The sequence below is a fragment of the Lynx canadensis genome, chromosome B2, assembly GCF_007474595.2.
Source record: "Lynx canadensis isolate LIC74 chromosome B2, mLynCan4.pri.v2, whole genome shotgun sequence".
Classification (NCBI taxonomy): Eukaryota; Metazoa; Chordata; class Mammalia; order Carnivora; family Felidae; genus Lynx; species Lynx canadensis.
The window spans coordinates 96,233,761-96,247,636 of NC_044307.1; the positions used below are offsets into that span (position 1 = coordinate 96,233,761).

The following is a 13,876-nucleotide window of genomic DNA, read 5'->3' on the forward strand; positions in this document are numbered from 1 at the left end:
ACGGAACTAAATTCTAGTCTTTATCCTGGGGCACACTATTATGTTTTACCATGAGGTTGCCAAACATCTCAATTACTTTTTACTCTAAATTCATTTTAAAATAAGCACCCCCCCTTTTTTTAATCGGCCAAGAGTACAAGATGGCAATAACTAAGACAGAAAGACACAAATCAGTTGGGTTTTTTGTTTAATAGTTCCATGATATCAGCTAACACCGTCTAGGGAAGAAAACTGAAGCAAATCTTGGTTCAAAAACAAACTTCTGCATAAGGCAAATTGCTACATTTTAGGGCAATTAATGTGATTTCTAATTTGCAACTGAAAACACGGGGAGGAGGGTTTGAAATCCAAACAGAACTGGAGAGACTGAGCATACTTCTCCATTGACTTTCCTGTGATTCTACCTGGGGGTGTGGGTAAACAAATTCTTTTTAATTGACTCACTTGAACAGGGATTACCAGAATTTTCAGGTATTTCAATCTCCAAAATTTCCCAGAAACCCTCAGGATGAGTAGTTATGATTTTAGTATCTTTGGACTAAAAACAACACACATAACCACAAAATGACCCATGGCTCCAATGAATTCGGTGACACTGGCAATGAATCTGTGCTCAATATGCTCTGTATCTCCCTACACTTAAAGTCTGTTGGCGCCGCGAAGGCCCAGTGGGTGGATGGGTTCCCTGGCGCATGCAAGCAGCTCCGGGACAGGAACCTGAATCCGGGGGCGCAGGGCTGGTTTCCACATCCGCTCCATCTCCGCAAGGATTGAGAAAACCCGGCTCACAGAGCGAACTTCTCGGGCTCCAAGTCATTTCCTGGTGTTTTAATCACAGACACAAGGAGACCGCGGAACGAGAGACGCCAGTGCCCTAAACGCGGGACTCACGGCGGCCCCTGCGCCTCGCCCTCCTGGGGCCGGTCGCGCGCGCGTCCCCCGCCCCGGGCTTGGGGCCCAACTGCCTGGCGCAGACCCGCGCGCCCCGCCCGGCGCAGTCAGGTTCTGTCTTCCCAGAGTCAGAGTTCCAGTTTCTACTTTCCTTCCCGACATTTCTCCTTCGGGGTCTTCCAAGGGGATCGGAAGGTGGCGGAGCCCCTGGCCGGGGGAAACCCTTGACAGCTCAGGGCTCAATCTGTCGGGCCTTTGGTGGCTCATCTACATCCCACTGGCCCCTTATTCCCACGCGGAAAAGTAGAGATGTTTGGCCACCAGCAGGTACTTTGAAGGGAGGGCATTTTTGAAGAGGCTTCTCTGCTTAACCTCCTGGGCACACTGATGGTCGCATGTGAAGCCTCAGGACCCACCCAGCAGCCACAGAAGCTCGGAAGGGATTTTGATGGCGGCGACCTCTGGCCTCCTCCTTTCAACCTTAAGACCTCTCCGGTTCCAGGCTTATTGAACCTGATGCTGCGATCAGTCCTCTTCATCTTCTAACCAAAGATGGTTGGGACTCAGGTCCCGGACCCAGACTGTGTGGTTTCTGTCATTAGCTCCCCTATTTATCAGCTGCTGCGTGACCCTGGGCAAGTTACTTAACCTCACTGGTCTTCACTTTCTCTCTTTGTAAAATGGGAATTCTAACAGCACCAACCTGAGTTCTGTTGTGAGAATAATATGAGATAATGCATTTAAAGTGTTCTGGCATAAGGACTGGTTCAATTAATGTCAGGGGCTGCTAGGTGGGATTAAATAAGCTTTGTAGGAGAGCTCATTCAATCAACAAGAATTTATTGACAGTGCCCCTGTGTGCCAGGACCTGTCCTAGGAACAAGAAAGAAAGCAGGGAATGTTAAGAGACAACAAGTGCTGTCCCCTTGGAGCTCACTTGGGTGGAGGAGGTGGGGGGGAGTTACACAGCAAACACAGCGTGTCTCATAGCGAGAAGAGGCATAGGTGCCAGTCTAAACAGAGTGGACAGCTGCTGGAGCAAAGGGAGGGAGGAGCCACTGGAGAAGCTGGGCCAGCCAGAGAGAAGTAAGAGCAGGATGGACCTACCGGCCAATTTCCCTTACTAAATCCTATCATCCACCCTCCAACCCCCACCAGTGAGCCCTCCCTTGGGAGATCTGCCTAAGGAAACAGGTTAGGGACCTGAAGGGAAGCACGGTTCTAGTCAAGTGCCTCTTCCTCCATTCCACCCCATACTCGCGGCAGCCTATCCTTTTACATCTTCAGAAGAATTTCCATAATAGAATCATAAAAGGGGATAACTCACATTCTCTCAAGGAATCGAATTTCCCCTTCCTCCTTTCCATGGAAGATGACCGGGATGGTACGTGATGATGCTGATGCAAACTAAGCAAAAGATGGACGTTTCTCCCTCAGCTGTCAGCAGCTAACAGTGACCACACACTTCCAAGGCACTATACAAAGAAATACCCATAACAAATGATTTCAGGATGCTACATTCTAATTTACATAGCACCACTACAAATAGGAAAACTTCTAAATGTCAGTAAGGTAGAATACTGATATATATGCTCACTTAGAAGTCTGACTTGCTTACGTGCTATAAATATTACATATCAGTAACAATCACTACCACTTAGTGTGTTCTTCTGTGTTTAGTGTTCTTTGTGTATTTACTTATTTAATAACATTGGGAACCCTATAAGGAAGTATCTACCATCATTTTACAGATGAGAAAATGGAGTTAAATAACTTGCCCAAGATCATAGAGCTAGTATATGGTGGAGCTACTCCCTTCCTCCCATTTTATTGTGGGTTCACTCATAAACAAATATTTATTGAGTGCCTTCCATGTGCCAGGCACTGTTCTATGCATTTGCAGATACAACTTTTAAAAATCCTTACCCTCATATATATTATTTACATTCTTGTAGAAGGACAGAAGCAACAAGAGGGGCAAAGGTAAATGGGAGTATAAAAGTTAGGTACCAGGGAGAAAAATTAAGCAGAGAAAAAGGAAAAGGCAGGGATTGGGTTACAAGGCTAAACAGGTGGGGTGGGGGGGGAAGGAACTTTACCCAGAGGATGGTATTCAGCAAAAACTGGAAGAAAACTATGCTAATGGGAGTGGGGCACCGACAGCCCAGTCAGAGGGAACAGCAAAGACCCTAAGGCGGGACTCACAGTGTGGCTGGATGGGTGTGAGCTTGGGCAAGGAGAAAGGGAGTAGAAGGGTCAGAGGGGGCGGAGTGGTCACTCAGGAGCCTAGACGGAAGGATTTAAACTATGATCCTCAGTAAGGTGGGGAGTGACTGGAAGTTCTGAGTTCTCTGATAGAACAGGATTACTCTGGCTAGAACAGGATCCGGGATCTAAGAGTACACTAGCAGGGGGCAAAGTAGAAACAAGGAGACTGATTAAGAGGCTGCCATAATAACCCAGGGGAGAAATGATGAGATTGGTGTAGGCCCAAGTAGTAGTACCAGATGCCATAAGAAATGGTCAGATTCTGGATATACACAGAAGCATTTTCTGGTAGGCACCATTTGGAGTGTGAAAGTAAGAGGAGTCAAGGATGGCTCCAAGGTTATTGACCTGGGCACCTCCTGAAAAAAATGGTTTGCTCTTCATGGAAAGGGGAAAGAGGAACGCTATGGATGGAGCAGGTTTGGGGGCAAAGCTTCAAACAAGTTAAATTTCAGCATCTTTTAGACATTCGGCTGGAGACAGATATCCAGTAGGCAGCTGAATAAACAAAACTGGAGGTTGGAGTTTGGAGAAGTTCAGGCTGGAAATACATATATTTTTATGGAGGGGCGGAACGCGGGGGAACTGCCAGCCTCTAGCGCTGGTGACTGCAAGAGATCACTCAGGAGGTGAGGGCAGGAGGCGGTAAGAGGTCGCGACCCCGCCCCAGGTGCTCCAACTTTTCCCACTTCATCAGGACTGAAGGAGAGCACAGCCTGGGCACTTGGGTTACTCGTTACTTACACGGTTAAGCCGCTGCCCACACTCCTGGGCGGAGGTAAGCCTTTTCACCCGAGGAGCTGGGATGAGGCAGAAGCTTGGTGTGCCACGTTTGGCATTAAATGGCCCCAGGGAAGCCATTTGATCTCTCTGTCGTTCCGTAAAATGGGCATACTGGCACCCCCAGTAATCTGTAGTAATCTGGGGTCAGTGAGAGAAAGGAGCCCAGAAAACTAACTCTTTTGCCCCTTCCTGCTTCTTAGAGCTCCCCCCAGCATTTTGCGTCGCATTTACCTCCACACGTTGCCCTGTCTCCACAAATGCTTCCCCAGCGCCACGCTGGTACAAGCTAGGTGTTCAGGGAAGGCGAGACGGAAGCCAAGGATCGGGAGTGGGCTCCCGGGACAGCAGTGAGCCCGGGCAGTCGTCCCACCAAGGAGTGGAAGGGATGGGGCGCGCCCGCTGCCCTGATACCCCCGCCCCGGCCAGCGCGCCGGCTCCTAACCGCGGACGGGGCGGGGAGGGGCCTCGGCCGGCGCTTCCTCGCAGGGGCGAGCGGATGGAGCGGGCCGCCGCGCTCCAAGACGCACGCAGAGAGGCTGGCAGGCGCCGCGCTGCGCCTGTGCGGCGGGGACGCGGGCCTCGGCCCTGGGGGGCGAGCAGGGCGCCGCCCGCCGGATAGCGAAGCGGCTGAACCACGGTACCGCCGCCGCGCCCGGCCGGCCTCGGAAACGCTCCGGGGCACGGCGCCCGGACTATTTTTTGTTTGTTTGTTTGTTTGTTTGTTTGTTTGTTTCTAAGAGCGATTCCTTTTTCCCTCTACTGTCGTCCTTCAGTTGTCCGAAGGAAAGGGGAATCCAAGGTTCCCGCAGAACGGGCCATCCAAGGAAGATTGTGTAGGGCCCTCTCGGATCTGGAGAGGGCTGGTTGTTCTGGTGAAGACAAACCGGACGCCCAGAACCTGGCGGCGCCGGGTCTCCCCGGGACGAGGACGCCCCGCGGAGAACCCAAGCTTTGGGACCAATTCCCTATGAACGCAGGTGAAATCCTGAGGGCCCTTGCTGAGGATTTCACAGGTTGTTGTAGAAATTCATTAAACCAAATTTACAAAGCATCTTTTCAATACCTTCCAGCAAACAGGGCCTAGCAAGAATGGAGGAATTAATCTGGATGTTATGGGCAGTGGTTCCTAACCTTGGGGGGGTAGGGGTGGCGGGGGGTGGGGGTGGGGTCGTCGATCTCTTTAGAATTGAACGCAAGCTATAGACACAGGCCCCCAGCACACACTTTGATGCTTGTTTGACGTTTCGGGAACACACACACCCACCCCCCCCCACGCGCGCGCGCGCACACACACACACACCCCACACGCGCGCGCGCGCGCACACACACACACACACACACACACACACACACACCTTCTCTATTCCACCTGGAGCCCTGAATGAAAAAGGATGCCTGACGAGAATATGCACAAGCTTTGTGATCTCTGAAGGGGAAAAACAAAAACAAAACATCCAGTTAATTTCACAAGGCTTGTTTGGGTGTTTTGTTGTTGTTGTTTTCTCTCTGTGACAAGTGGACCACGGTTAACCAAGTGATCGAGTGAGTTTGGTGGATATGAAAGGATGCAGGCCTCCTGGGAAGGGAAAGATGCAATTAGAATGGAATCATTCCCTTGGGTTGTCCTGGCCTTTCTAAACCACCAACAAAAATGTAATTAGCGCAAAAATGTGTGGGAAGAAAGTTAGCAAACTGGGAAAGGTTTCCTTAAACATAATGATGACAGTTCTGTAATTTTGTTAATTCTGTTCACCAAGAAACTTCTCTGTTTTAGGTCTGAAACTTTTGATGGCCTCAGAGAAGCAGTACATGGCCCTGGGTTTTTTTTTGGGGGGGAGGGGGCAAGAATGCCATACATACTGTTCTAGGACAGCAGCTCTCCACCATCTAACTGGCCTGCTGGTGGTGGTTTTGTGTAACTGTGGAGGATTACATATCTGTCTTATTTTATTTCACCAGATGGAGTAAATGCAACAATATTTGGGGGGAAAAACATTTCCTGTCTTTTTGTTCTTAACATAAAAAATACTTTATTGCTATTTTTTTTTCAGAATATTTTCTCCTCCTCTGGGACACTTTTTGAAGCCTCAAAGCACATTGTTTGCCAGGACCCTTTGGATTCTCACAATCTTCCTAACTCTGTCTATAACCAAGACTTGCTGGACCTGCTCCATTAGGGAAACTTGTGTTTTACAAGCTGTAGAAGATAACTACAATAACTAGGGTTTTCTTTTTCTTTTCTTTTTAGAGAAAATTTCAAACTTAAAACACTTAGTATTTATGGGCAATTGATTTTTCTTTTATTACCCATTTAACCATGTCTTTTCTTTGACGCTCATCCAGAGGGACTCTCATCATCCATGGCTAGATCAGAGAAGCCAAAAGGAAAGGTCTTCATCATCTCTAATCTCCATCTCTCACCTCCCTCCAAAGCAGTTTGCAATAAAGAGAACTCACTCCCACATCCTGATCCCTGTTCTTCTTTGATCTTCCCCATCATTTTCTTATTAAAAACAACTGCTCTGTTGCCACCACCACCAGTTGCAAGTTGTCTGAATAACTATTTTCACCTTAAAATTTTAATTTTGAAAATCAAGTCATATATTAGAGTTATTATGCCAAATTTATCCCCACTTGAAAAACAAGGGGAAATCTATAGAGAACAACCCATTAATTTTCCATCGGTTTAAAAGCACTAAAATGCTACTTTCTGAGTATGGGTCTCTGGTTTTCCAGCCTGGCTTCTTCCTGTCTCGGTCACACCACCTGTCATGGTTTCCTGGATTATCTCATCCATCGAACAGTAATTAAAAGTGAGCAAATATTAAATTTCATTTCCACGAACATAATAAAAAAATTTGCATTCTGTAGCAAGTTCCCAAACTCCAGCCAATGATGCAATATACCACCAAGTTCCAATGGAACAAAATAATTTGCATAAGCCCTCAGATTCCATAGTTGTGGAATTTATAGCTGCTAAAACACATTGCATTAACTCTTCACAAACTAATGGGTCAAACAACTTACCAAATAAAAACATTCATACAAAGGTTAAAAAGTTTATGCTTTAGGTTTTATACTTAAAGATTGTAATCAAATTTGGGAGAAGGGCATTAACATTAGCCACAGTTGAAAAAAGAATGAATACAACAAAATTCTTCGGGGTTTTGTATAATACCTAGTATCTTATACAAGTCCATAAGGGATTCTTTTATTCACAGCTAAATGTACCTCCGCTTTCTGAATTTCAGTGTCCCTAAGGCCAATGGTACATTCCACTTGGAATTATCTCCTCCAGGAAATCTGCTCTCATTCTACAGCTTTCTCCAGCCTGGGTGGCTGGGTCAGAAGCTGCTGCTACAGTTCCCTGTGGCACTTTGTCCTTCCTCCATCAGAACACTGCCCTTGCTTAAACAAATTGTGAGTCTTCTCTGCTATAGTATAAACTGCACAAGGGAAGGGACCACATGTTTTGTTCAGTATTGTATTTCAAGTACCTGGCACGCAATAGATACTTATTAAATATTTAATGAATTAGTACATAGACAGTAAAATTGGTCATTTGTTTAAGCTTAGGAAAGCCAAATGCAAGAAACAAAACCAGAGATGTATTCCCTCCATCTCTTTCATTCGCTCTAGTGAGGAAGCCTCAGGAGTGAAAAGAACACAGTGTAGCAATTGGCTGGTGGCTAAAACCCAGCTCAGATATTTACCAGTATTGGGACTTTGGGTAAGTTACTTAACCTCTCTGAAACTCATTTCCTCTTCTGTAAAGTAAGTATAATAAAGCCCACCGTGTAGGGTTGTCTTAAGAATTTATAAACATATAAAACACCCAACATATATAGCAATCTGTAAACAATTATAATCATTATTTATTCATTAAACGTTTATGTGCCTGCTAATGAGCACTGAGGATACAAAGATAAATAAACCAAAATCCTCCCTCAAGACCTCAGTCTTATAAGTAATATGGCAAATGCAGTAACAGAGACAATCAAAAAGAATTACAAGAGCAATTCAGCTGGAGAGAGGGGTACAATCAAAACAGAAGGGAGCATATGATTAGAACACAAGGTCTAAACACTATGGCTTGTGGGGGTGACCACAAGTGGTTGGCTTCCCATTTAACACAAAGACTCCAACTTACTACAATGGCTGATGAGAACCCATCTAAGAGAGCACTCACACACCCCATTTTCTCTCTGACCTCATCTGCTACTACTCCCTCTGCTCTCTCCTCTTCTTGATGTGCTAAGCACACTCCTACCTTAGGACTTCGCACTGGCTGTTCCCTCCACCTAGATTTTCTTCCTCTGTTTATTCATGTAGCTGCCTTACCTCCTTTCTTGTTTGCTCAAATGTCACCTTTTCCATAGACAACCTTCATCAGACGATCTAAAATTAGACTCTCCACCCAGATCCTATAAAATGTGCTAATTTGTGTTGTTTACTGACACCACCCATCCCTTTCCATATAAGCTCTATGAAGGCAAAGCTATGAGTTTTGTTTCCCAAGGTATGCTGAGTGCCTAGGACAGTGGCTGGCACTTAGCACTGTCAAACAAATGAATGAATGAAGTGTAGTTGGAATGTGGAGTCAGGTCAGGAAGGGGAGAGAAGCAAAGCTAGAGAGATGTACAGAGGCTTTGAATGCTGTGGTGAAGAGCTTAGATTTTTATCTGATAAGGAAGGGGAAGCCATTAAAGGTGAATGGCATGTTCAGATCTGCTTTTTAGATAAGTCACTCAGGGAAAGGGTTTGAAGGGAATGATAAGGATTTGAAGGCAGAACTTCACAGTTAAGAGGCTGCAGCAGCAAGTAAGCTAGAGAGCAAGACAAGAAAGGCCTAAACCAAAAGAACGGAAATAAGAAAGGAAGGGAGGGGACATATCTGAGGTATAATTAGGAGGTGAAGTCAAGCAGCACTTGATAATTGACTTCAAATGGAAGGAGATAGAAAGAGAAAATGATAGAAAGAAATAGAAGATGATAGAAAGAGAAAACCTGAGTAGGTTTGGAGAATGGGTAACTGGGAGGTTGAACTACGTGAGGTCTAGAATATGGAGACGGAGAGGGGCATGAAGGGATGAATTCAGCTCCATATAAACCCATAAACAGCAGATCCAGTGTCATTTGTGGAAGAGGAAATTTGGAGCTCCGGATGGAGGTTTAGACCAGAGATATTCTTGCTACCTAGTGATAATTACATTGAATTTTAAAAGGAAAACTAATTTCAAACGTCCAAATTGACTTCCCCAAAGAGCAGAAATTAAAATGCAGCAACATTTCTTGTAAGATTTTATATATGTGTGTGTGATTTCCCCCCAGAGAGAATAAAAAAAAAAAAAAAAGTGTTTTTTTTTTCCATTATTTAATTGATTCTTACTCCAGACTTCACTTTTTGTTAGGAGATTTTCAGCTAAACTCTCCAAAGAAAATAATAATCTCTCCCTCCCCCCCCACAAAAAAGTGACCATGTTGGGTTGTGAAATAACTAGTGGTAAAGTACAAAGAATATACCCTTTCATTTTGTAAAAGTATAAGGGGGAAGTTAAAGAAATTCAAAGGCAATATTATATATTCAAAACAAATTTGAGGAAATACTTTCAAAATGACATATAATTAGTTAGTGGAAGTTACTATCACAACATAGGATTGAAGCAAATTGCTTTATGAGCTTTCCCTTCTCCCTAATCAAACCTCTATATAAATATAAAGCATGGAAGAATGGACAACACTGTATTGTCACTTAAAATTACAGGTAGGAAGAAGCGTACATTGTTTGACTGCAATAATAATAATAATAATAATAATAATAATAATGTAGCACCAGCCACAGTGCTAGGCAGTTGTCCAAGCCTTACCTGGTTTGCTCTTGACTTTTAAAAGGAACGGATGATAAAACAAAAAACAGGGCTTAGACAAATGAGCAACTTGCTAAAGGTCACTTTGCTATCAAGTGATGCAGACATATTTTAAGGGAAGGGAAATTTTTTTTTTTTTTTTTTTAGAAATCCAATTACTGTAGCAACTTGCCCTGACCTGATGAGCACTATGCGGGCCCAGTATGTGAGACCGTCTGACTGGTTCATAGATTGCTGCTATACCCAGAACCTAGCAGCCCGGGCATTTGGAAATATGTAATATGCATAGTAATTTTTTTTTTTTTTAATAAATAAAGACCAAAGGAATGGGCCATTAGTTGATCTGAGGACCGTCTCCACAGTGTTAGTAAAAACTGTTTTCAATATCCTGAAATATTTTCTTTCTAAAGGTAGACTTATTATTTAGAACTACCGGAGAATGTTTTAAACCCAATAGACAGTAACTAACCATGATAACAATCAGTGAGCGTAGAAGGCAGGTGCCCATTAGCTGGGCCTAGGTTTCACCGACTCACTAGCTCATCCCCCAGTTAGCACAGAGCCCTCTCTTTAACACTTGTGCTGAACTGATTCCAGTCAAGTTACCACGGATTGGAGATGACACGGAAGCGTCGTCAGTTTTTTCAAACTAGCGCAGTTCCCTAGGTTGCACAACGAGCTAGTTTTGGTGGCCCTTTACCTAAGCTAACGTAATAAACTACGTAGAAGACTTCCCTTTTCGAAGCCAAATGACCAAGTCAGTGCTGAGAAGATGAAGCGCCGACTGCTTTCTACTTTTGATCGCGATTCTAGCTGTTCTTGTAAATCTCAACGTTTTGCGGCTCTGCAAACACAGTTCCACCCTTGTAAAGCGGGATACGCCTGTTTCCCAGGCCCTGTCCGGAATTCCCGACGAGCAGCCCCCCACCATAATCAAGTGCCACACTTATTTCTTTAGAATGCCTCTTTTTGTTCCTCAAAATCCTGAAGGAAAAAAAAAAAAAAAAAACAACCCACGCCACCGCTCGGCTGTGAATCCCCAGCGCAAAAAGTGAAAGTGGGCGCGGGGCCCGGCCGCCGCTGCGGGGCGCGCGCCAGGGATGGGGGCGGGTCCCCAGGATGTGGCGCGCGTCACGTGACCCGAGGCGGCCCAATCCGAGCCGTGCCGCGCCGAGAGCGCCGCGACTGGGTCTGGGAAGCACTTCTCTGTCAATCAAAGTTGTCATTTGGGCTGATGCCGCTTAAATGCAAAGTAAAAAGGGCTTTTCACCTCCTTTCGCTAAATGTCGCCCCTGCCTGCAGACATCCAGAGTCACACATCCCTCCCTAGGGACTCCTGGGCACTGTGCACAATCACTTTCATCAGCCGCTACCTACTTAATGGGCGGGAAAGAGCATTTCCTCTTAGGTGTGTTTCCAGGTGGGCTCGGGAGAGGTCGGGGCCTGTAGTCTCCTGCTAGTTTGCTGGGGAGGGAGCGAGGACTCTTTGCCTCCTTTCTCCAAAGCCGAAGTGCAAAGTGATGGTTAAAGGAAGTCTGAAGCGTTGGGGGCCCAAAGTGCGACCGGCGGAGCCCGGCTATCCCCACCTTTCCCACTTTGACAGAGGGGACCCGTGAACCCCTGAAAACAGGGCACATAGATGCAGACGTCAGCTCTTCTCTTTTACAATATTTCAAATGACTCTAAGTCTTTCCCCCCTTGAGTCTTAATGTTTCACTCAGTATCTTAAACAATTTAAAAGACCCGAGTTCCTACGTTACATAAAGTTCTGCTCTTTCACAGACTTCTGGGAGGCTTAACCGTAGCTCCTCGGTTTTTACCCCCAATATCCACCGCGAAACAAAAGCTAGCTTTCCTAAACTCAATGACAATAGAACTGGTTTAATCCACCTCTAGGTTGGCAACCCCCACCCCGAAGCCCTCCTTCACTCTCCAACCTGCCTCTAGGTATGTTTGTGTAATCAGAGACTGATTGTAGCTGCCTCGCCGTTTCTCCCCGGGAAAGCTTAGTTTGCATTCATTGAAGTTGCTTGTTTTTTAGGTTCACGTAGGCGAGCAGAGAAGATGCCACTCGGGAAAGAGCTGGGTTTCCTGCTCGACGTCTTCAGGAGCGGGCTGAGCTGCGCAGGTGTGCGGGTTACGATGGCAATGAGGAGGGTGACGTTGGAAGGTCTTTAAAACGTTAAGTTTGCGATTTGGGGAAATAAATTTTCAGAGAACCAACACTACGGTGGCAAAAAAAAAAAAAAAAAATGGGGAGGGAGGCTAGGATTTTAGTGAAGAGATCAAGACCAGGGTTAGGGATAGTAAGAAGAGTGGTGATTTGGTGCTCTGCTATTGCTTAAACTGTAAACACTGGCAATGCTGATAGTTATCTCTCCGGCAGTAATTATTCGGTATATTAAAACCGGGGAGAAAGAGGGACGTTAGGACTGGTCATTACGGTTTGTTTGAAGGATAGAATTGCGTGTCACCGACTTGTAAGGGTAAATGAAACGCAGACTCGGATACACCTTATTTTTGGAATGTTAGCTTTATATATTCTCGTAATTCATGAAATGTGAAGGGGACGCAAGGGTGTCTATGTTGGCTAAACAAGGGCAGGAGCATTTATGACTCTCCCGTCACGTAAAAGCTGCGCTCAAAGTTTTAAAAAGCGCTGGGACTGTAGCGAGGGAGGCGAGGGGCGGGAGCGGCTCTGGAGATGCGCCGCTCAGCTGGCCGGTGGGGGACGTCTTTAGGAGTACACGGTCCACTGGAGACGCCGTGGGAGGCCAGGGGGTCGAGGTAAGAGGCCGCTACGGGGGGTCCGGCTCCAGACAGGCTCTCTCCCACCCAAGGTCACTGTTGAAGAAGCAATTCCAACAGCGAATGCCACCGAGGTCTGCGTGCATGCAACTGACGGCTCTCGATTGGACTCCATTAGCCTAAATTGCGTAATTAAAGGAAAAAAAAAAACACACCAACAACTCTGCTCTGGCGCTTCCGCTGGAAGGCTAGCGGGGACGCGTGACAGAGTGAAGATAGCTTCTCCATTACGCACCTTTTCCTCCGAGCTCCTTTATGTAAAGTCACCCTTAAAAAGGGGGGAGGGGGGAGGAAAATTATCAAAATGTTATGTTCTTTTGGACAAGAGGAGAAGAAAAGAATTGGGGGTCCTGACATCAGGTAGGGGATTCTCGAAATAGGTTTAGAGCTCGTCATTGTGTCTTAAGGTCCGCTGGGTTCCAGAAGGGGCTCGTGCAGGGCGAGCTTCCTGGGAAATCTTTTCTCCAACGCTCCTGCGGTCACAAGCACCGTCCTCGTAACTGCCTAATCGCAGCTTTCTCTGAGCAGCCCTGGCGGCACGGGCAGCCGGGGGTAGGAGCTGTAAGACAACCTCCGCGAGCGGGGCTGCGGACGCGGCCCGCAGGGCGCAGGGCTGGCGGCGAGCGAGCCCCGGGGAGTCCGGGTCGCGCGGTCCGCCCCAGTCGGGTGCCAGTGGACGCGTCGCAGAAGCCTCTGCAGACCTTGGAGCATCCCGAAGGCTTGCGCTTTTTTTGGCCCCGAGAGAGGAGGGCCCCTTGTCGAGAGGATTAGAGTGCGCTTCTTTTCCCGCCTAGCACACTGCTTAACTCCTGGCAGACGCGCACTTCCCCTCCCAGGTTTTGAAAACCAGAGAGATGACTCAAACTCGAAAGCGGCGGAATGGCCATCTGAGCTCCTCGCACAGTCTCATCCTCTTTCCTCCCACCTCCCTGCCCCACCTTCTTTCAGGTCCTTGGTAACCGGCTATATAGGTTAGGTTTGGGCGGAAGAGGGTCTGGGCAGGTGCCATCTGGGGGTACTTACCTGGTGTTGTCAAGTTCTCCTTGGGGTCAGGGAGCTACGAACTGCCTCTCCCCCCGATCACCTGGCTGGGCTTATTAACTGGCGGTCTCGGCGCTCCTGGGGACGGTCCCGTAGGGTTTTTGTTTCCTTTTTCCTTTTCTTTTCTAGCGGAGCCTTGGGGGGGGGGGATTATTTTTTTTTTAAGTTTTATACATTTTGATGTATATAGAAACGAAAAACAAAATTTCAAAACGGGA

At 46.7% G+C, this 13,876-nt stretch overlaps 1 long non-coding RNA gene across 1 annotated transcript; it reads right to left on the reverse strand.

The window, feature by feature from the left end:
- Positions 1-968: 968 nt before the first annotated feature.
- Positions 969-4,353, reverse strand: LOC116738093. The gene is made up of 3 exons (XR_004343693.1): positions 4,174-4,353; positions 2,219-2,366; positions 969-1,433 (listed from the first exon to the last, which is right to left on the reverse strand). It is a non-coding gene; the product is annotated as an uncharacterized LOC116738093 (long non-coding RNA).
- Between the last annotated feature and the right edge of the window lie 9,523 nt (positions 4,354-13,876).